Raw genomic sequence first — 22,511 nt, forward strand, 5'->3', positions numbered from 1 at the left:
ACAATATCCCAGGACGAAGAGCGAGGGAATTCTCCCTGTGTCCCGACCGGAGTTCCTCTCGCCCCACCTCACGGCATCTGGCCTGGCGATCTGGGAGAGTATTGTAGGCCAGGCCACCAATAGAGTTTCCTCACCCTCCCAGTAGAGATGTCCACCTGCACAACAGTCAGCTGGGGCCTCAGCTTCCCCACCCACCCACAACACAACACAACACAACCCCTCCAGCACAGGCACCACTCCCTTGCTGTTGTCCAGGGGTCAGCGTTAAGCTCCGCAAGGAGAAGTATACCGGGAATAATTTCCCCGACTCCAAGTCTAAAGGCATGCCAATATACATCTGTACTCCAATCCACATATGCCTGCCACCCCATCCTCCACCCTCGTACACAGCTCCTTGCTTTCTGCATTTGACCCATGCCAAGATTTACTCACACACCACCTCTTTAGTTATTTAATTCTATTAGCAGTCAGTTAAAAAAAATTCTCATCTCTCTCTCTCTCTCTCTCTCTCTCCCTCTCTCTCTCTCTCTCTCTCTCTCTCTCTCTCTGTCTGTCTGTCTCTCTTTTTCTCTTTCCCCTCCCTCTCTCTCTCTCTCTCTCCCTCCCTCCCTCTCTCTGTCTCTGTCTGTCTCTTTTTCTCTCTCTCTCTCTCTCTCTCTCTCTCTCTCTCTCTCTCTCTCTCTCTCTCTCTCTCTCCTCCTCCCTCTCTCTCTCTACCCTTCTCTCTCTCTCTCTCTCTCTCTCTCTCTCTCTCTCTCTCTCTCTCCTTCCTCCTCCCTCTCTCTCTCTACCCTCCTCTCTCTCTCTCTCTCTCTCTCTCTCTCTCTCTCTCTCTCCTCCTCCCTCTCTCTCTCTACCCTCCTCTCTCTCTCTCTCTTTTTCTCTCTCTGTCTCTCTCTCTCCCCTCCCTCTCTGTCTCTATCTCTCTCTCTGTCTCTCTGTCTCCACCTAGTAGATCAAGTGGTAAAGAAGGTGCATGATATGCTTGCCTTCATCGTCGGGGCATTGAGTCAGGAAGTCATGTCACAGCTTTGAAGGTCGAGAGGGAAAAGGGCAGAGAGGAGGTTTACCAGAATGATGTCTGGAATAGGGACCATTAGCTACAAAGAAAGGGTGGACAGACATGAATTGTTTTCTCTGTCGGGTTGGATATCAGAGAGGGTTGGATGTCTGGAACGCGCTGCTGAGGGTAACGGTGAGCGCAGGTACAAAAGTGGCATTTGAGAGACTTTTGGATAGACACATGGATATGTGGGGAAAGTAGGGATGCAGATTATGATCAGAGTTGGTCTTGGCATAGACGTTGTGGGCCGAATGGCCTGTTCCTGTGCCATGCAGTTATGTGTTCAATGATTTGACTGGACAGCATATAAACAAAAACCCTTCACCGTACCTTGTAGCACGTGAAAATAATAAGCCAATACCTTTACCAACGCTTGTGAACGAAGGAACTGCAGATGCTGATTTACGCCGAAGATGGACACAAGATGCTGGAGTTGCTCTGAAGAAGGGTCTCGGCCTGAAACGTCACCCATTCCTTCTCTCCAGAGATGCTGCCTGAGCTGTTGAGTTACTCCAGCTTTTTGTGTCCATCTCCGGCCTACACCAACACTTGCAGGTCTAGGTCGTGGGTATGGTAGTGGCCTGGGATAGGTACTAACTTGCAGTGCATTTTGTAGATGGTGCGGATTGCAGCCACTGTGTGCCGGAGGTGGAGGGAATGAATCCAACCTCACTGCCCGGTGTCTATCCCGGGAAGGGCTTTGTGGAGTCGTTCCCACTCCCGTGTCCAGGGCAGCAGGATGACCAGGAACGATATCGGCGTCCGGAATAAACACCCAAACCCCTCCCCATGCGCCGAGACCTCCTGGCTTTGACCTGCCGCGTTAAACATGGAAGGTTCCGGGTCAGGTGGAAATGGTGCGTGGGACTGAACCAAGGCCGGTGCGTGACCAAAGGGACCATTTGAAGCAGGAACAACACGCATGGAGATTGTCACCCTGCGCAACCCGGATCACACAACCACACGCTGCCCTCTGCATCGACTTGGCAGCGACGTTATGCTGAGGCACCACACTCTCTCCAAGATCATGAGGTTAGCGTGGAGGTCTGTGCTGGTGTTGGCCCTGCTTCAGTCCCAGCGGTTTGCTGAGGCTGGACTCCAGCCCAATGGGCAGATGGCAAGGACAGGCATTTGTACGGGTACATGTACAGGACAGGTTCAGAAAGATATGGGCCAAATAGAAGTGTGAAAACACACACCTCCGGATTCAGGGACAGTTTCTTCCCAGCTGTTATCAGGCAACTGAACCACCCATCCCCCTGCAACCAGAATCCCCCTGCAACCAGAGATCGGTCCTGAGCTACCATCTACCTCATCGGTGACCCTCGGACTGTCTTTGACAGGACTTTACTGGCTTTACCTTGCACTAAACGTTATCCCCTGATGTATCTGTACACTGTCAATGGCTCCAATGTAATCACGTATTGTCTTTCTGCTGGCTGGTTGGCACGCAACAAAAGCTTTTCACAGTACCTCGGTACACGTGACAATAAACTAAATTGAAACTGAAACTGAGATGGGACCAGGTGAGACTGCTGTAGATGAGTTTGGAGAAGGTTCCCGACCTGAAACATCACCTATCCTTTTCCTCTGGAGATGTTGCCTGACCCGCTGAGTTACTCCAGCACTTTATGTCTATCTTTGGTATAAACTAGTATCTGCAGTTCTTTGCTTCAACATGGACAACAAAGGGGCATGTTAGTCGGCACGGGCAAATTGGGCTGAAAGGTCTGTTTCCACGCTGCATGACTCGATGACATTATCAACACTCAGGTAATCGCTTGCTTGGACTACTTGAAACCCACTTGCCTCCATGCAGAAGGAACCATCTATAAAGGAGAAATGTCGATTAGCCATGCCATGGGGGGGAATAAAGACAATAAACGTGCTGGGGTAACTCAGCGGGTCAGGAAGCATCTCTGGAGAACATAGATAGGTGACGTTTCACAGAGTGCTGGAGTAACTCAGCGGGTCAGGCAACATCTCTGGAGAACTTGGATAGGTGACGTTTCACAGAGTGCTGGAGTAACTCAGCGGGTCAGGCAGCATCTCTGGAGAACATGGATAGGTGACATTTCCCAGAATGCTGGAGTAACTCAGCAGGTCAGGCAGCATCTCTGGAGAAGAGCAGACTTTGCTCTGGCCTTTTCTTGCCTCCAGTTTATTTCTGTCCCCCCCTCCCCCACCTCTACTTCCAGCCTGAAGAAGGATTCCAATCTGAAAAGGTCACCTATTCTTTTTCTCCAGAGATGCTGCTTGACCTGTTGAGTTACTCCAGCATTTTGTGTCTATCTATGGCGAACGTGGATAGGTGACATTTTGGTTTGGGACCCTTCTTAAGACTGATTGTGGTGGGGGGGAGGAAGTTTGGAAGAGAGGAGAAGCCGGACAAGGCCTGGCGAGTGATAGGTGGATACAGGTGAGGGAATTTCTCACAAGCAAACGGTTGGACAAAAGCCAGAGTTGAAAAGGCAAAAGGTGTGTGGGGAAAAAAACTGCAGATGCTGGTTTAAATCGAAGGTAGACACAAAATGCTGGAGTAACTCAGCGGGACAGGCAGCATCTCAGGAGAGAAGGAATGGGTGACGTTTCGGGTCGAGACCCTTCTTCAGACAAAAAGCCAGGGTAAGGAACATAGGTGGATGGGGAGGGGAGGAGAAGAAATGAGTGGGGATAGTCCAGGTGGGATAAAAGGGATAAAAGGGAGGGAGGGGGAGGGGGTGTTGGAGGGCTTTTGGAGCTTAGTTTGGAGATATAGTGTGGAAACGGGCCCTTTGGCCCACCGAGTAGATAGAGCTCTTAAGGATAGCGGAGTCAGGGGGTATGGGGAGAAGGCAGGAACGGGGGTACTGATTGAGAATGATCGGCCATGATCACATTGAATGGCGGTGCTGGCTCGAAGGGCCGAATGGCCTCCTCCTGCACCTATTGTCTATTATTGTCTATTGAGTCCACGGTGACCATGAATCACCCATACACTAGTTCTATCCTACACAATTTGCAGAGGCCAATTAACCTACAAACCCGCACGCCTTTGGGATGTGGGAGTAAACCGGAGCACCCGGAGAAAACACCGCGCAGGTCACAGGGAGAACGTGCGAACCCCGTACAGACAGCGCCCGAGGTCAGGGTCTCTGGTGCTGCAAGGAAGCATCTCTACAGCTGTGCCTCTGTGCCGCCCATTTAGTTAGTTCATTGGCAAGGGGGGTCATTCAAGCAACATGTAGCCCACCCAAAGCTCCGATGGGGGAGGTTACTGCTAGCCCACCCACCTGAACTCCTTGGCACTCAATGCGCAAGAGTACCGGACCCCTGGGACACCTCCATACTCACGCCACGATTACTCATTGTGTGGGTTATTACACGCACACCCACACTGGGAACATTAACATGTTGCCTCAATCTCCATCCGTCTATCCACAGATATTTTCTTTCCCCACAGGGGAACTTTTTTATCAAGGTATAAAATAGTTTAGAAGAAGAAAATTAGACTAGTTAACTGACCTTTCTTGATAGAGGTATATAAAATGATGAGAGGCGTAGATAGGGTAGACAGTCAGAACCTTTCTCCCCCAGGGTGGAAAAGCCAAAGACGAGAGGGCACAGATTTAAAATTAGACGGTGAAAGGGACTGTCATATGTTGAAAGACTGGAGCGACTAGGCTTGTATACACTGGAGTTTAGAAGGATGAGAGGGGATCTTATCGAAACGTATAAGATTATTAAGGGGTTGGACATGTTAGAGGCAGGAAACATGTTCCCAATGTTGGGGGAGTCCAGAACCAGGAGCCACAGTTTAAGAATAAGGGGTAGGCCATTTAGAACAGAGATGAGGAAAAACTTTTTCAGTCAGAGAGTTGTGAATCTGTGGAATTCTCTGCCTCAGAAGGCAGTGGAGGCCAATTCTCTGAATACATTCAAGAGAGAGCTAGATAGAGCTCTTAAGGATAGCGGAGGTCAGGGGGTATGGGGAGAAGGCAGGAACGGGGTACTGATTGAGAATGATCAGCCATGATCACATTGAATGGCGGTGCTGGCTCGAAGGGCCGAATGGCCTCCTCCTGCACCTATTGTCTATTGTCTATTGTCTATTGAAAGTTTAAAGGAGATGTTTTTTACACAGAGTGCTGGGTGCCTGGGGAACGTGCTGCCAGGGGGGCAGTGGAGGCAGATACGATAGTGGTGTGTGAGCGATTTTCAGACAAGCAGATGGTCATGCAGGGAGTGGAAGTATAAGGAACACGTGCAATGAGGGGAGATAGACTTGGCATCATGTCCAGCACAGACCTTGTGGGCCGAAGGGCCTCTTCCTGTGCTGCATTATTCTATGTTCTACGTCCCTGCATCTGCAATACCTCGTATCTCCACATAACCTTGACACCACATTTATAATTGTTCCTTTTAGACCATCACATGGATATGCAAGGAATGGGAAGGATATGCAGCCAAGTAAGTGTAAGAAAATAACTGCAGATGCTGGTACAAATCGAAGGTATTTATTCACAAAATGCTGGAGTAACTCAGCGGGTCAGGCAGCATCTCAGGAGAGAAGGAATGGGTGACGTTTCGGGTCGAGACCCCCTTCTTCAGCAGAGTAAGAGTACCCTAGCTGCGCTATTAAATTTGGGGGCGGCGCGGTGGCGCAGAGGCAGAGTTGCTGCCTGACAGCGCCAGAGACCCGGGTTCGATCCTGACTACGGGTGCTGTCTGTACGGAGTTTGTACGTTCTCCCCGTGACCGCGTGGGTTTTCCCCGGGTGCTCCGGTTTCCTCCCACACTCCAGACCTGCAGGTTCTGTAGGTTAATTTGGCTTCGGCAAAAATTGTAAACTGCCTCTATTGTGTCGGATAGCGCTAGCGTTTGGGAAATCACTGGTCAGCGCGGACTGGGCGGGCCGAAGGGCCTTTATACCCCCGCACTGTATCTTTAAAATGAACTGAACTGCACGACGGGTCTTTCTCTCCAGAGATGCTGCCTGGCCTGCTGAGTTACTCGGCATTTTGCCTCCATCTTCGTCGTGAAGCAGCGTCTGCAGTTCCTTCCGACACTAAATGCAAACATGGCGGGTGGCGGGCGCGGGTTTCCGAGACGGGGCTGGCGTCATTTTGCGGTCGTGGACCTCACAACATCGGGGGGGGGGGGGGGGGGGGGGGGAGAGCCAGCAACCTCCCTCCTGACTCTGTTGCCGACCACACTGCCAACGAGACCAGGAAGCTATCAAGGCTCCTCTCGTGCAATGGTTCACTTGGGACCACTTTGCACAGATGTTTGTGTTTATAGTTCCTGCGTTCTCGTGCTTCGACCTCTCAATGGGGAATGTGTGCAGGCGTGTGTTACAACCAACCTCCAGAGCCTCTGTGGGCAATCATGCCTCTGATTGTGTCGACCCAGTGCGCGATTCTAAATTCCGCTTTACAAAGACCCCTAGTCTTGGGGGGGGGGGGGGGGGGGTTGTTAGCATTAGCAAGGCAGGTTGGGATAGGGAGGGGTGGCAGAGGGGTGTGGGATTCCTACGAGTTCGCTCTCAGTATTCATGCTGCCGCTGTGCTGCCACGCCTGCCGGCCTTCCTGTGTGGTTCTAGGGGAATGCTGAGTGCCATCCGTCATCGCAACATAAGGCACAACGGCAGGAGTTAGCCGCTTGGCTCCAAACACCAGCTCCGCCTGATCTCCTTGATCTTTTACCTCCATGTTATTTTTCCGGCCTCCCTTCCCATGTCCCCCGATTGCTCGAATACCTCGGACATCAATTGACCTCCGTCGGAAATGCAATCTGAGACGGAACCGATGACGTTTTCAGGTCGGGGCCTTCCTTCAGGTTGAACCCAGGAACAGGCCCTTCAGCCCACAATGTCCGTGCCAAACATGATGCAGAGTTCAGCGTTAGGGCAGCGCGGTAGATCTTCTGCCTTAGAGAGCCAGAGACCCGGGTTTGATCCTGACTACGGGTGCTGTGTGCACAGAGTTTGTACGTGCTCCCCGTGACCTGCGTGGGCATTGAGGCCACATTACATACTGCAAATGAACCAGGTGAAATGCAATCCTGTTGATATCTAACCATTCCCCGTGGCACAATGGCACTGGCATGCAACAAGGTGGCACACAGGGCAGCACAGTGGCTCAGTGGTAGAGCTGAGACCCTGGTTTGATCCTGACTACGGGTGCTGTTGTTATGGAGTCTGTACGTTCTTCCTGTGACGATGTGGGTTTTCTCCAGGTGCTCCTGTTTTCTCCCACACTCAAAAGACATGCCAATAGACAATAGACAATAGGTGCAGGAGGAGGCCATTCGGCCCTCCGAGCCAGCACCGCCATTCAATGTGATCATGGCTGATCATTCTCAATCAGTACCCCGTTCCTGCCTTCTCCCCATACCCCCTGACTCCGCTATCCTTAAGAGCTCTATCTAGCTCTCTCTTGAATGCATTCAGAGAATTGGCCTCCACTGCCTTCTGAGGCAGAGAATTCCACAGATTCACAACTCTCTGACTGAAAAAGTTTTTCCTCATCTCCGTTCTAAATGGTTGTCGTTTGTAGGTGAATTGTCTTTTGTAAATTGCCCCTGGTGTGTTAGGATGCAAAAGTGGGATGACATAGAACTTGTGTGAACTGCTGATTGATGATCAGCCTGGACTCGGTGGGCTAAAATCGCAAATTGTCCCTAGTGTGTAGGATAGTGTTTGTGTACGGGCTGATCATAAGATCGCAAGTCATAGGTGCAGAATTAGGCCATTCGGCCCATTGAGTCTAAGCCGCCCCTCAATCACGGCTGATCTATCTCTCCCTCCTAACCCAATTCTCCTGCCTTCTCCCCACAACCTCTGACACCTGTACTAATCGAGAATCTATCTATCTCTGCCTTAACAATATCCACTGACTTGGACTTGGCCTCCCTCCACAGGCCTCTGTTGGTCGGCGTGGTCAAGGTTTCCGTTCTATTTATCTCTGAACGAAAACTAAAAGTAATCTCCTCTGCCTCGACAAGATCCGTTTCCCACCATTCATTGCATATCCACTTGCCTATCGAAGATCCTTCTAAACGCCACCATCTTGTCTGCCTCAACCACCATCCCCAGCGGCGCGGTGTTGTTGCCCTTGTGAATGGTCTTTCCCCAAAGTTGAGTTCAGGAACTCTAATTCTAGACTGCTAAGCCAGAGGAGTCATCCTGCCCCACAAAATAGACAGATGAGTCCTTGAAGTATTCGGGCAAAAACAAAACAAACTGCACATGCTGGAATCTGAAACGAAAGCCGAGAAGGCTTTGAGACGTCAGTGTGTGTTGGACGAGAAACTGGTCAATGTTTTGGGTCAGGGACACTGCCAGGGAACTGGGGGAGAAATGGAGGGTCTATAGTTAAATGGAAGAGTTGGTGAAGGGGGGGGGGGGGGGTGGGGGTGGGGGGAGGAGGGCAAGGAGTGAACCAATCACAGTCACAATCATACTTTATTAGCCAAGTATGTTTTGCAACATATGAGGAATTTCATTTGCCACACAGTCATAACAATAAAAACGCAACAGGACACACAAAATGCATTTTAACATGAACATCCACCACAGTGTCTCCTCCACATTCCTCACTGTGATGGAAGGCGAAAAAAAGTTCAATCTCTCCCTTCTTTGTCCTCCAGCGGTCGGGGGGCCTCTAACCTTCTGTTGACGGGACGATCGTGACTCTCGTAGCCGGCGGCGAGCCTTCCTCATCGGGGCAATCCAGCTCCTGCATCGGGGGGAGGGGGGAGAATCTCAGCTCCCCCGCGCCGAGCAATCTACCCCGGGCCGGGACTAGTCGAACGTCGTGCGGCCTTTGGAGCTTCAAGTCAAGTCAAGTCAAGTCAAGTTTATTTGTCACATACACATACACGATGTGCAGTGAAATGAAAGCGGCAATGCCTGCGGATTGTGCAACAAAAAAAAAGAATTACAGTTACAGCATATAAATTAAAGTTAATATAGAGAAGACAACATTTAGTCCCTGGAGTTATGAAAGTTAACAGTCCTCTGATGGCCTGTGGGAAGAAACTCCGTCTCATCCTCTCCGTCTCATCCAGCTCCGACGTTGGTCTCAACCCGAGCTCCACGATGTTAAGGTCCGCAGGCCACGGTTGGAGCGTCGATCCCAGGCAAGGAATCGCACGCACTGATGGTAAGTCCACATCCCCGCGGTGGGGCTAAAAGTCAGAAGTATAAGACAATTGGAGATGGAACGTTGAACACAGAGCAGTGCAGCACAGGGACATGACCTTCAGCCCACAATGTCTGTGGTGTGCCAACCATAATGGCAAGTTAAGCTCATCTCCTCTGCCTACCCATGCATATCCACCGGCTGATCTAAACGCCTCCTAACTGCCCCTATCATGTCAGCCTCCACCCCCATTCCTGACAGCACATTCCAGACACCCACCACGCTCTGTAAAATTCCTGCCCCACACGTCTCCCGTGTATTTTGCCCCTCTCCACTCCCATCCATGCCCGCCAATCTTGGGCATTTCCATCCTGGGGAATAGAGCTCTGATGACTACTCTGTCCAGGCCTCTCGTGATTTTTAAACTGCTCTCAGGTCTTCCCTCAACCTTCAAACAACGCCCACAAAAATACTGCTCAAGTTTGTCCAACGTCTCCTTGCGGCTAGACACAAAATGCTGGAGTAACTCAGCGGGTCAGGCAGCATCTCGGGAGAGAAGGAATGGTTGATGTTTCGGGTCGAGTCGGAAGAAGGGTCTCGAACCGAAACGTCACCCATTCCTTCTCTCCCGAGATGCTGCCTGACCCATTGAGTGACTCCAGCATTTTGTGTCTACTTTCGATTTAAACCAGCATCTGCAGGTTTTTTTCCCTACACTTCTCCTTGTAGCTAATACCCTCTAATCCAGGCAGCGTTCCGGACAACCTTTTCTGCAGCCTCACCCAAGTCCCCACATCCTTCCTGAAATGCGGTGACCAGAACAGCACACAATACCCCAAATACGGCCTAAACAAAGTCCTATAAAGCTGCAACATTACTTCCTGACTCTTATTCTCCATGTTCCAACCAGTGAAAGCTAGCATACCATACACCTTCTTTATCTACTGCTGTGTCACTGTTGTAGGTACAGGTCCACCACTGATTTTCCGGCAGCCTTGTTTCCGGAGCCTAGCTGGATCATCCATCTTCCTGGACCAACAGAGGTCACGGCCACCGAGAGGAGCCGAACGGTCCCATAACCGAAGTCGGCTACGGGAACGGATCTGGATCTGTGTAGGAAGGAACTGCAGGTGCTGGTTTACACCGAAGATAGACACAAAATCCTGGAGTAGCTCAGTGGGTCAGGCAGCGTCTCTGGAGAGAGAAGGACTGGGTAGGCGTCTCGGGTCGAGACCCGTCTTCAGGAAATTGATCTGCTGGCACCATCCAGGCCGGAGCTCCAGAGCCCCGGGAACAGGGGCAAGTTCGTCCTGACGGTCGGCCGCGGGAGTCCCGATGAGGTCGAGGTCGGCCGCCTCACCCGGCCTGGGGGATCGACGGGAGGTGTGTGGAGGCGGGGTAGGGTATGGGGGAGGAGATGGGGGGAATTTCAAATGCGCTCTCTCTTAATTTTGTCCGGACGAAAGGAGGTGCCGTTCCACCAGTTGCCAGAAAATCGGTGGTGGACTGGTCCTGTGTGAAAGCAGGCTGTTGTGGTGGTGGTGGCGTGTGAATATTGAGCTGGGACAGCAGCTCCCCATTAATTAACCTATTGACATTCGCTGCCTTGGATTGTGTGTAAGAGTGACCCTCTGCAGGAGACAGCAGCCAAGGGTTGCTGGGAACAACAAAGCCTGGTCCCAGCGTGTGTTGATGCCCTGTAGTTTGCCAACCTTCAAGATAATTAACTGTTGGTAATTTCACCGAGTGCACAGGTCAACTCTCATTTTGTTGTGGGTTTTAAAAAAAAACTTTATTTGTGAAAAAGATGTGTACAAAATACCTGAAACAGGCCTTGCCTCTCTTTCTGTCCCTGGTGTTGTCCAGTCCCCACACTCTCTTGGTTTGACACGTTGCGTGCAGGAAGACCCTGCAGACGCTGGTTTACAGCGGAGATGGGCACAAACAGCTGGAGTAACTCAGCGGGTCAGGCAGCACCTCTGGAGAAAAGGAATAGGTGACGTTTCGGGTCGAGACCCTTCCTTCCGAAGAAAGTCTGCAGAAGGGTCTCGACCCGAAACGTCACCTGCTCTTTTTCTCCAGAGATGCTGCCTGAGTTACACGCTGAGTTACTCCGGCATTTTGTGTCCATCTTCGGTTCGGTACGTCGGTGGTGTTCACGTATTCTTCGTCCAGAGGACCATGTGGCTCCTCGGATGGTAACCAATTGGTCGCAACACAGCGGCGCAGCAGGTAGAACTGCTGCCTCACAGCGCCAGTGCCAATACTGACAATAGACAATAGACAATAGGTGCAGGAGGAGGCCATTCAGCCCTTCGAGCCAGCACCACCATTCAATGTGATCATGGCTGAACATTCTCAATCAGTACCCCGTTCCTGCCTTCTCCCCATACCCCCTGACTCCGCCATCCTTAAGAGCTCTATCTAACTCTCTCTTGAATGCATTCAGAAAACTGGTCTCCACTGCCTTCTGAGGCAGAGAATTCCACAGATTCACAACTCTCTGACTGAAAACGTTTTTCCTCATCTCAGTTCTAAATGGCCTACCCCTTATTCTTAAACTGTGGCCTCTTGTTCTGGACTCCCCCAACATTGGGAACATGTTTCCTGCCTCTAATGTGCCCAACCCCTTAATAATCTTATACGTTTCGATAAGATCCCCTCTCATCCTTCTAAATTCCAGTGTATACAAGCCTAGTCGCTCCAGTCTTTCAACATATGACAGTCCCGCCATTCCGGGAATTAACCTAGTAAACCTACGCTGCACGCCCTCAATAGCATGAATATCCTTCCTCAAATTTGGAGACCAAATCTGCACACAGTACTCCAGGTGCGGTCTCACTAGGGCCCTGTACAACTGGGGTACGACCTTGGGGTTCCGTCTGTGCGGAGTTTGCACGTTCTCCCTATGACCAGGTGGTTTCCTCTGGGTGCTCCAGCTTCCTCCCACATTCCAAGGACGTGCAGGTTTGTAGGTTAGTTGGCCCTGGTGTCTCGGGAGTGAAGGAGAAAGTGGGATAACGTACAACCAGTGTGAACGGGTGATCGATGGTCGGGGTGGACCCAGTGGGCCCGTTTCCGCACTGTATCTGTAAACTCAAACTAAACTAAATTCTAATTTTGGTTTCCAGAGAGGCCTCCTTGGAATCATACCGCAATTCTCCATGCATTGCCCAACCTTACAATAGCAGGCTGGAGAGTCATAGAGGCAGACAGCGAGGAATCAGCCAAACCTGCCCACACCGCCCAACATGTCCCATCTACACTAGTCCCACCTGCCTGCGTTTGGCCCATATCCCTCCAAACCTGTCTGCAGTTGTACAGGGCCCTGGTGAGACCACATCTGGAGTATTGTGTGCAGTTTTGGTCTCCTAATTTGAGGAAGGACGTCCTTGTTATTGAGGCAGTGCAGCGCAGGTTCACGAGGTTAATCCCTGGGATGGAGGGACTGTCTTATGAGGAATGATTGGAAAGACTAGGCTTGTATTCACTGGAGTTTAGAAGGATGAGAGGAGATCTTATAGAGACGTATAAAATCATGAAAGGACTAGACATGCTAGATGCAGGAAAAATATTCCCAATGTTGGGGGAGTCCAGAACCAGGGGGCCACAGTCTAAGAATAAAGGGGAGGCCATTTAAAACTGAGAAGAAACTTTTTCACCCAGAGAGTTGTGAATTTGTGGAAATCTCTGCCGCAGAGGGCAGTGGAGGCCAAATCACGATGGATTTAAAAGAGAGTTAGATAGAGCTCTAGGGGCTAGGGGAATCAGGGATATGGGGAGAAGGCAGGCACGGGTTACTGATTGTAGATGATCAGCCATGATCACAATGAATTGTGATCACAATGGAGGGGCCAAATGGCCTCCTCCTGCACCTATTTTCTATGTTTCTATGTTTCTATCCAATTAAAGCAACAACGGCCTCCTAATTAAACCACTGCTCGAGGGGTCAGCCATGGCTCAGCTGAGAATAATCCTGCCTCTGCTGTAGGGGAAGGGGGTCTCAGACTCACTGCAGCGTCGGAGCCATGAGCGTCTGGATGGGATGTGAGACTGTGACCCGAGAGGCCTTTCCAAGGTCTGTAAAAAAAACCTCACCTTGGCATCTTCACTTGCTCCTCAGTGACCGCCCACGACAGCCTAACACGCAACATGCTGGAGTAACACAGCCGACCGATCAGGCAGCATCTGTGGAGGACATGGATAGGTGATGTTTAGGGTCGGGTTGGGCAGGGTCCAGACCCGAAATGTCCCGCACCCTGTTCTCCAGAGATGCTGCCCGACCCACCCAATTACTCCTGCACTGTGTCGTTTTTTGTAACCAAGCTGCTATCTGCAGTTCCTCCTGTTACCTGCGATGGACACGAAAGGCTGGAGTCACTCAGCGGGTCAGGCAGCATCTCTGGAGAGAAGGAATGGGTGACGTTTCGGCTCGACACCCTTCTCTAGACCTACGACCTTCTTCAGACCTTCTTCAGACTACGTATTACCTATGACTGATTACCTCTTCCTTAACAAATTTGCAGTTTGTGGGATTTTGCCGCGTGCAAACACAATGCCGTGCTTCCAACATTGCCATGGAGGGTACGATTTAAAAGTATTCATACTGAGTCTGAATTGGGGTCCCGACCCAAAACAACGTCTGTCCATTGTCAAGGGTTATGGGGAGAAGGCAGGAAAATGGGGTTAGGAGGGAGAGATAGATCAGCCGTGGAGTAGACTTGATGGGCCGAATGGCCTAATTCTGCTCCTATCACTTATGACCGTAAGACCATTCCCTTTACAAATGCTGCCTGACCCGCTTGAGTTCCTCCTGTACGTTGTTTTTTTGCTCAAATCTAGAAGTACTCATTGACCGTAGAGTGGGGTGGAACATGGGGACATGGGAAATTAAACCTCTTTCCTGCTCTATGACTGTAAGTACACGAAATTTAGCACCACGATCTGACATTTGTTTCTACTTTTGCATCTCTGCAGTAACAATATGCTCACAGTTTTCATCCTTATTTTCAAACTAGACCAAGTGGACCCAAGTTTGGCCCAAACCTCTCCTGCATTAGTGCAGCACCCTCTCCTCACCCCTTCCCCCTCCCTTCCCCCTCCCCTCCCCATCCCCCCTCCCTCCTTCCCTCTCCCGCCCCTTTAAAATTATCCCAAATCGTTTAATTGGTGCAATCTCTAATGATTACCATCACTGAAATAGCATAAGAGTCTGTATTTAAACTGGTTTAAATCCTCTAATTTTCCCACAATTTAATCTCTCGCTCATCTTGTTTTTGCCCATTGATGGCCACTTTCTGAACATACCAAATAGAAATGAGAGTAGTTACTTTGGCCCTGGTGTATACAGAAGCTTGAAAGCTGCGTGGAGATAATAGACAGACTTTAGATAGTGTTCTCTGGAACGTCAGTGAGGTTGAATGGAGACCTGATATAATGGGAAGTATAGATTGGGTAGACAGTCAGAACCTTTTCCCTATGGTGGAAATATCAAAGACTTGAGTGCATAGCTGTAAGGTGAGATCGGGAAAAGTTAAACGAGATGTGTGGGGAACGTTTTTACACAAAGCGTAGTGGCTTTCTGGAAGGTGCCGTTAGATTTATTTTATATATTTTTTTTAGATTTAGAGCAACACTACCGCCGCGCCACCATGCGCGTTAGTGGTAGTGGTGGAGCAGATATGATAGTGGTGTTGCAGGGAATGGAGGCATTTCAGTTCAGTTTAGTTTCGTTTATTATCATGTGTGCCGAGGTACGGTGAAAAGCTTTTGTTGCGTGCTAACCAGTCAGCGGAAAGACAATACACGATTACAATCGATCCATTTGCAGCGAATGGAATAGAGATTTAAGAGCGCGGAGCGATTGCCGTATGAATTTGCCGATCTGCTTCTCCGGCACGCACGCAAATAGTCGCCTGTGTTGGGAGCCATCGTGAAAGGCTTGGGCCCCATCTTGGGAGGCTTGGATCATGTGCAGGCTGATGAGATTAGTTTATCTTGGCATCTTGTTCAACGCTGACAGTGTGGGCCAAAAAGTGCCTGTTCCTATGCTGTACTTTTTATGTTCTACTAGACCAAGTTGGGTACAAACCTCTCCTGCATTGGTGCAGGACCCTCTCCTCCCCCTCTCCCCTCTCCGGCCGACCCAGGCCGACCAACGTGCCCCATCTACACAAGTCCCATCTGCCTGCGTTTGGCCCATGTCCTTCTAAACCTTTCCTATCCATGTAATTGTCTAAATGGTTTTCAGTCTGAAGAAAGGCTCAACCCAAAGAGTCACCTGTCCATGTTCTCCAGAGATGCTGCCTGGCCGTTTGAGTTACCCTGTGTGCTTTTGTGTAAACCAGCATGTGCAGTTGCTTGTTTCTACTTGTAGGTTTTTTTTAATTTTTAGATTTTTGCCTTAGACTTAAGCAGATTGACCGAATGGACAAGAAACATAAACGTGTAGTTTAACACGGATAAATGTGAGGGGAACCAGTGGGTGTAAGAAGCTGCTCGATATCCAGTGGTAGGTGCAAGATACTGGAACATGTACAGCTATCCTCATAAGACGTTCTTCCCATTTAGAGATGCAGCGCGGAAACAGGCCCTTCGGCCCACCGGGTCCGCGCCGCCCAGCGATCCCCGCACATTAACACTATCCTACACCCACTAGGGACAATTTTTACATTTGCCCAGCCAATTCACCTACATACCTGTACGTCTTTGGAGTGTGGGAGGAAACCGAAGATCTCGGAGAAAACCCACGCAGGTCACGGGGAGAACGTACAAACTCCGTACAGACGGCGCCCGTAGTCAGGATCGAACTTGAGTCTCCGGCGCTGCATTCGCTGTAAGGCAGCAACTCTACCGCTGCGCCACCGTGCCGCTCATTCTAGGGACTAATTCTAGGGACTAATCAAGTGAAACTTTCTCTGAACTGCATGAACGAGAAAGGCGATATTGTACTTTCTACCCAGTGCTCGCCAGGACCCACAGGAATGCATGAGCTAAAACAGTTGTATATAACGCCACAGAATTAGTTTCACAAGAACCAACCAATCTGAATCTTAGGATGTGAACTTTGTTACATAGATTGAACATAGAACAGTACAGAAGATAGACACAAAAAGCTGGAGTAACTCCAGCAGCATCTCTAGAGAAAAAAATAGGCGACGTTTCGGGTCGAGACCCTTCTTCAAACTTTTCTTACACCAGCATTTGCAGTTCCTTCCTACACATAGACCAGTACAGCACAGCCACAGGCCCTTTGGCTCACGTATCTGTGCCAAATATAAAACCAGGATAAACTTGTCTTATCCGCCTGCCTCCATCTTAGGTCCTGCATATCCATGTGCTTATCTAAAAGCCTCTTAAACGCCACTATCATCTCCACTATTTACCCCTGGCAGCCTCTTCCAGGCACCCACCACCATCTGTGTTAAAATCTTTCCCCACACGCCGCATTTAAACTTTACGCTTCTCACTTTAAATCGTTGATGAGGAAAAACTTTTTCAGTCAGAGAGTTGTGAATCTGTGGAATTCTCTGCCTCAGAAGGCAGTGGAGGCCAGTTCTCTGAATGCATTCAAGAGAGAGCTGGATAGAGCTCTTAAGGATAGCGGAGTCAGGGGGTATGGGGAGAAGGCAGGAACGGGGTACTGATTGAGAATGATCAGCCATGATCACATTGAATGGCGGTGCCGGCTCAAAGGGCCGAATGGCCTCCTCCTGCACCTATTGTCTATTGTCTATTGTTGCTCTCTAGTATTTGATGTGAAAGATGCATCTTCTGGATGCGCTGAGACCCATCCTCAGTGATGTGACCTGGGATCATCGGGAGTTTCGGGTCTCACGACATCGGACACCCTGGCCCAGGCGACCCAGCCGGGGGTGATCAGGCCCCGACTTGCGTCCCAGCAGCAACCGCCCACGGATAGGCCCTCTCAATCCAAAGCCACCTCATGGTTTTCTCTGCGGCTTCGCTTGCGGGTTGAATGGCCCTCTTCTTTGCCAGCCCCGTAATGCCCAATTGGTTGAGGACTTTGCAGAGCGATCGTTTCTATCCTGTGGACAAACGTTCTATCTACTCTACTCAAATAATGCCTCTCATCATTTTATGTACTTCCGCCAGGTCTTCCCTCGACTTCCAGCATTTCAGTTTGTTCCAACCTCCCTGTGTAGCTGGTGTAGGGAAAAGAAACTGCAGATGCTGGTTAAAATCGAAGGTAGACACAAAATGCTGGAGTAACTCAGCGGGTCAGGCAGCATCCCGGGAGAGAAGGAATGGGTGACGTTTCGGGTCATGAAGGGTCTCGACCTGAAACGTCGCCCATTCCTTCTCTCCCGAGATGCTGCCTGACCCGCTGAGTTACTCCAGCATTTTGTGTCTACATCCCTGTGTAGCTAATGCCCGCTAATCCGGGCAGCATTCTGGTAGACCTCTTCTGCACCCTCTCCAAAGCCTCCACGTCCTTCCTGTAATGGGACGACCAGAACTGCGCACGATGCCTTCAAATGTTGTTGCCGACTATTCATTTCATACATACCAGGCACTCACTTAACTCGGAAAGCACTGAGGATGAAGTCACGGTTGTGCTGGAGTAGCTCAATGGGTCATGAGAACATGGATAAGCAAAGTTTCAGTCAGGGCTCTTCTTCGGGGCTTCAGTATTTCGTAAACTGCAGTTCCATGTTTCCACATTCAAACACTGCGGAATGCCCGAGTGTCTGAAGAAGGCTCTCAACCCGAAACGTCACCCAATAGACAATAGACAACAGGTGTAGGAGGAGGCCATTCGGCCCTTCGAGCCAGCACCGCCATTCAATGTGATCATGGCAGATCATTCTCAATCAGTACCCCGTTCCTGCCTTCTCCCCATACCCCCTGACTCCGCTATCCTTAAGAGCTCTATCCAGCTCTCTCTTGAATACATTCAGAGAATTGGCCTCCACTGCCTTCTGAGGCAGAGAATTCCACAGATTCACAACTCTCTGACTGAAAAACGTTTTTCCTCATCTCAGTTCTAAATGGCCTACCCCTTATTCTTAAACTGTGGCCCCTTGTTCTGGACTCCCCCAAAATTGGGAACATGTTTCCTGCCTCTAACGTGTCCAACCCCTTAATAATCTTATACGTTTCGATAAGATCTCCTCTCATCCTTCTAAATTCCAGTGTATACAAGCCTAGTCGCTCCAGTCTTTCAACATATGACAGTCCCGCCATTCCGTTTCTCCAGAGATGCTGCCTGTGTCACTGAGTCACTCCAGCACGTTGTGTCTTTCCTCGGTGCAAACCAGCATCTGCAGTTCCTTCCTACACATTGAGGAATGCCTCTGTACACAAGGATATTGGGATCGCTTTTGCATCAGGGGGAAGTTAGTCTGGAATATGAGGGGAGAATCGGATTAATATTTGGGGGGATGCGGGCTAGCGGGAAGACAGCAAGACAGCGGAGGTCATTGTGGATCACTCTCAGAAGAATTTAGTAAGGCGATGCCAACTTCCATGCTTTTATCTGGTTGGTTATAGGCAGCATTGTAACACAGGCCAGTAAATCTGTTCCAGGCTGATTGCTTAATGTCGGCCTTTTCGTCGTTACTCCCGCGTGCCTTTGATTTGCTCTCTTACTCACAAAGCTTCGAGCCCTGCCTCCCTTTACTTCATTCCTCTGGCTCCGCTGGCTAGACTTTAATCTGGGTGACTTTTTGTCTCCTGCCCCCCTGCCAGTCCCAGCATTAAGACAAAAGGCTGTTTAAACTAATAGACTCCCGGGTCTTTCACGGCTGAAAACAAGCAGCACAGCGGCGACCAAAGAGAATCGCACATTTCAACCTTTTTTCCATCTGTGCACAAAACCAATATTGACGTAGCCCCCCAGCCCCCTACAGTACCGCTGTCTTAGTCAAAGGTTTACCAGACAAATAATGCCTCTACAGCAGAGAGCCTAGGGGGGGGAGTGATGCTGCAGGGAAGAGTACAATAGGATCTCCAAGACTGGGAAGACAGGGAAGAGTACAATAGGATCTCCACGACTACTCTCTCCCACTATCTTGCCCACACTCTCTTGTCTCGGACCACAGGGCGGCAGCTTAACTCACGGGCCTGACGCCAAGCGGCCTGACCCAGTGAGACCCAGTGTCCCCGGCCATTCTTTCATCCCGTCCCCGAGGGTTCAGGCTGGCCTGAGGTGATGTGCTGATTGTTCCCATCCCGTTCCGCCTGCTCGCCGGAGAGCGAGGACTGATTCCCGTTTAATTAGAAACTGCCCCCGGCGAGAAATGGCCTGGGGGATGTCAACACACACGTCCAAAAAGAAAACAAAAAAAGGGAAACTCTGCGGCCTGCACAGAGTCCATGCCGACCATCCATCAGCCCTTCGGGCGACTCCTACCTTATCCCAAATTTCTCATCCACTTCCCGCACATCAGGGGCGATTTGTGTGCAGGTTATGAGACTGCACAACCAGCACTGCTCCCAGCAGATGAGTCAACAGCCTTATCTGAGGAAAGACATTCTAGCCTTAGAGGAAGCACAGAGAAGGTTCACCAGATTGATCCCTGGGATGGCAGGACTTCCATATGAAGAAAGACTGGATAGACTAGGCTTGTACTCGCTGGAATTTAGAAGACTGAGGGGGGATCTTATAGAAACATATAAAATTCTTAAGGGGTTGGACAGGCTAGATGCGGGAAGATTGTTCCCGATGTTGGGGAAGTCCAGAACCAGGGGTCACAGCTTAAGGATAAGAGGGAAGTCTTTTAGGACCGAGATGAGAAAACATTTCTTCACACAGAGAGTGGTGAATCTGTGGAATTCTCTGCCACAGAAGGTAGTTGAGGCCAGTTCATTGGCTATATTTAAGAGGGAGTTAGATGTGGCCCTTGTGGCTAAAGTGATCAGGGGGTATGGAGAGAAGGCAGGTACAGGTTACTGAGCTGGATGATCAACCATGATCATATTGAATGGCGGTGCAGGCTCGAAGGGCCGAATGGCCTACTCCTGCACCTATTTTCTATGTTTCTATGCAGCAGTTAAGGAATGCACAGTAAACAGATGACAATTTATCCTCGTCTTTACTTTTATTTATAATGAATGATCTCTTGCTATCCACTTTGCTGCTGTAACACTGTAAATTTCCCCGGTGTGGGACGAATAAAGGAATATATTATTATTATTTGGAGCTCCGAGCTTTGTGGCGGCAGGGTGGCGCAGCGGGAGGGTCGCTGCCTTACAGCGACAGAGGCCCGGGTTCGATCCTGACCACGGGTGCTGCCTCTGCAGAGTTTGTACGTTCTCCCTGTGCCCCGAGTGGGATTTCTCCGGGTGCTCCGGTTTCCTCCCACATCCCAAAGACGTGCGGGTTAATTGGCCTCTGTTGCAGGGAGCGGATGAGAAAGTGGGATAACGTGGAACTGGTGTGAACGGGGATCATTGGTCAGCACGGGCTCCTGTGGGCTGATAGGCTTATCTCTCAGAGAGATCAATGCTGAGCTGCCGTAGTTCCAATGACAGTGATGTTACAGCGCAGGTATTGGAAAGTCTTTGAGCTGCAGTCATGAGTTTGTTCTCCATTGAATAAGTTAAAGACACCTGCCATCTGGGGAATGTTGCCGACTGGCCCGCTGCAGACTGCAGGAGTACGTGCTGAGGGACGCACTGAAGCTCGGTGCAGCCAACGCCAAGGCCCTGTGGGGGAGGACCACAGTCTAGGGTCCTTCCGCTGCTGGACATGGGGGGGGGCAGGGTGTGGTGGAGAGAGACGCCCCTCCAAATAAGGGATTCTGTGTAAATTTGGCAATGAATATCTGCATTGAATGTGTAACCTCCGGGAATGTCGGATGGAGTTGTTGAAAATAAGTCGTTTTGTAAATATTTATTACTTGAATAAAGTTTTTTTTAATATAAAAATCTGGGGCCACAGTGGCACAGCGATAGATTCGCTGCCTTGCAGCGCCAGAGACCCAGGTTCGATCCTGACTACGGGTGCTGTCTGTACGGAGTTTGTACGTCCTCGCTCTGATCGCGTGAGTTTTCACCGGGTGCTCCGGTTTCCTCCCACGTTCCAAAGACATGCAGGTTTGTAGGTTAATTGGGTTCCGTAAATTGTAAATTGTCCCTGGTGTGTAGGATAGTGTTAATGTGCGGGATGATTGCCAGTCGGCACGGAATCGACGGGCTGAAGGGCCTACTTCCACGCCGTATCCCTAAAGTCTAAAGTCTGATTTAAAGCAGGCAGCACTTATGCTGAAGGGAGGCACAAAATGCTGGAGTAACTCAGCGGGTCAGGCAGCATCTCTGGAGAGAAACAATGGGCGACCGATCGGGTTGAGATCCTTCTTCAGACTGAGAGTCAGTGGGGGGGGTGAAACTGGTATGTGTAATGTTGTAATGGTATCTGTAATCAAATAATACAGCAATGCTGACCTTGAGAGCAGTGTAAGAAAATAACTGCAGATGCCGGTACAAATCGAAGGTATTTATTCACAAAATGCTGGAGTAACTCAGCAGGTCAGGCAGCATCTCAGAAGAAAAGGAATGGGTGACGTTTCGGGTCGAGACCCTTCTTCAGACTGAAAGCAGTGGATTGTCATTGTGGCCCATTTTGGAAAGCAAGGAGGAAGAGAAGCAGCTCGGCGAGGGTCAGTAGGGCTGACTAAAACCGCAGATAGATGAGGGGGATCAAATACTGGAGGGGCGGGTGGGAGGGAAGGGGTGGATTAAAAGTCATTTATCGCTGTCCTCGTGAGATTCAATGCTACGTTTTGTTTGACACAGAGCTTTTCCCACCTTTACGGAGATAAACGCTTGTTCTCTTGTTCTTTGACGTGTCACAAGTTGGTTCTTGATGTGCGTGGTGAACACGCAAAAGAAAATAATTGATCGGCTGCATCGAACCTTCCCATCAAACAGCCCTGGTGCCACGTTATGGGGCCTGACCACAGACAGACAGGACCCTCTGTTACACATTGTAAACCCTAGTCACCAAGCATTATGTCAGACTGTAAACACAGGGTCCTTGTACATCAAATGCACCATCATTAGCTGGCAATGAAAGCACTTTTAGTGTTTTATGGCAGTCGGTGTCTGCCCAAGCTAATAAAAGCACCTTTTCAAACAGTGCTCCTGTCCCATGCATCCCCCAGCTGACTGCTGTAAGCCTACATTGTATGTAGATTAATGCACACCCTTCAGTTTGTTTAGATAGCCATTAAGGAACTGCCCTTCTCAAACAAGTCTCCCGACTTCTTATTAAGTTTCGCACTGATAGCCGAGAGGTGGATTGATGGCTGTAGGTATCTCTACCTGTCCACAGGTGATTAGTTCAGGTCAGTCTGAAGAA

This window comes from Rhinoraja longicauda, chromosome 30 (assembly GCF_053455715.1).
Source record: "Rhinoraja longicauda isolate Sanriku21f chromosome 30, sRhiLon1.1, whole genome shotgun sequence".
Taxonomy (NCBI): Eukaryota; Metazoa; Chordata; class Chondrichthyes; order Rajiformes; family Arhynchobatidae; genus Rhinoraja; species Rhinoraja longicauda.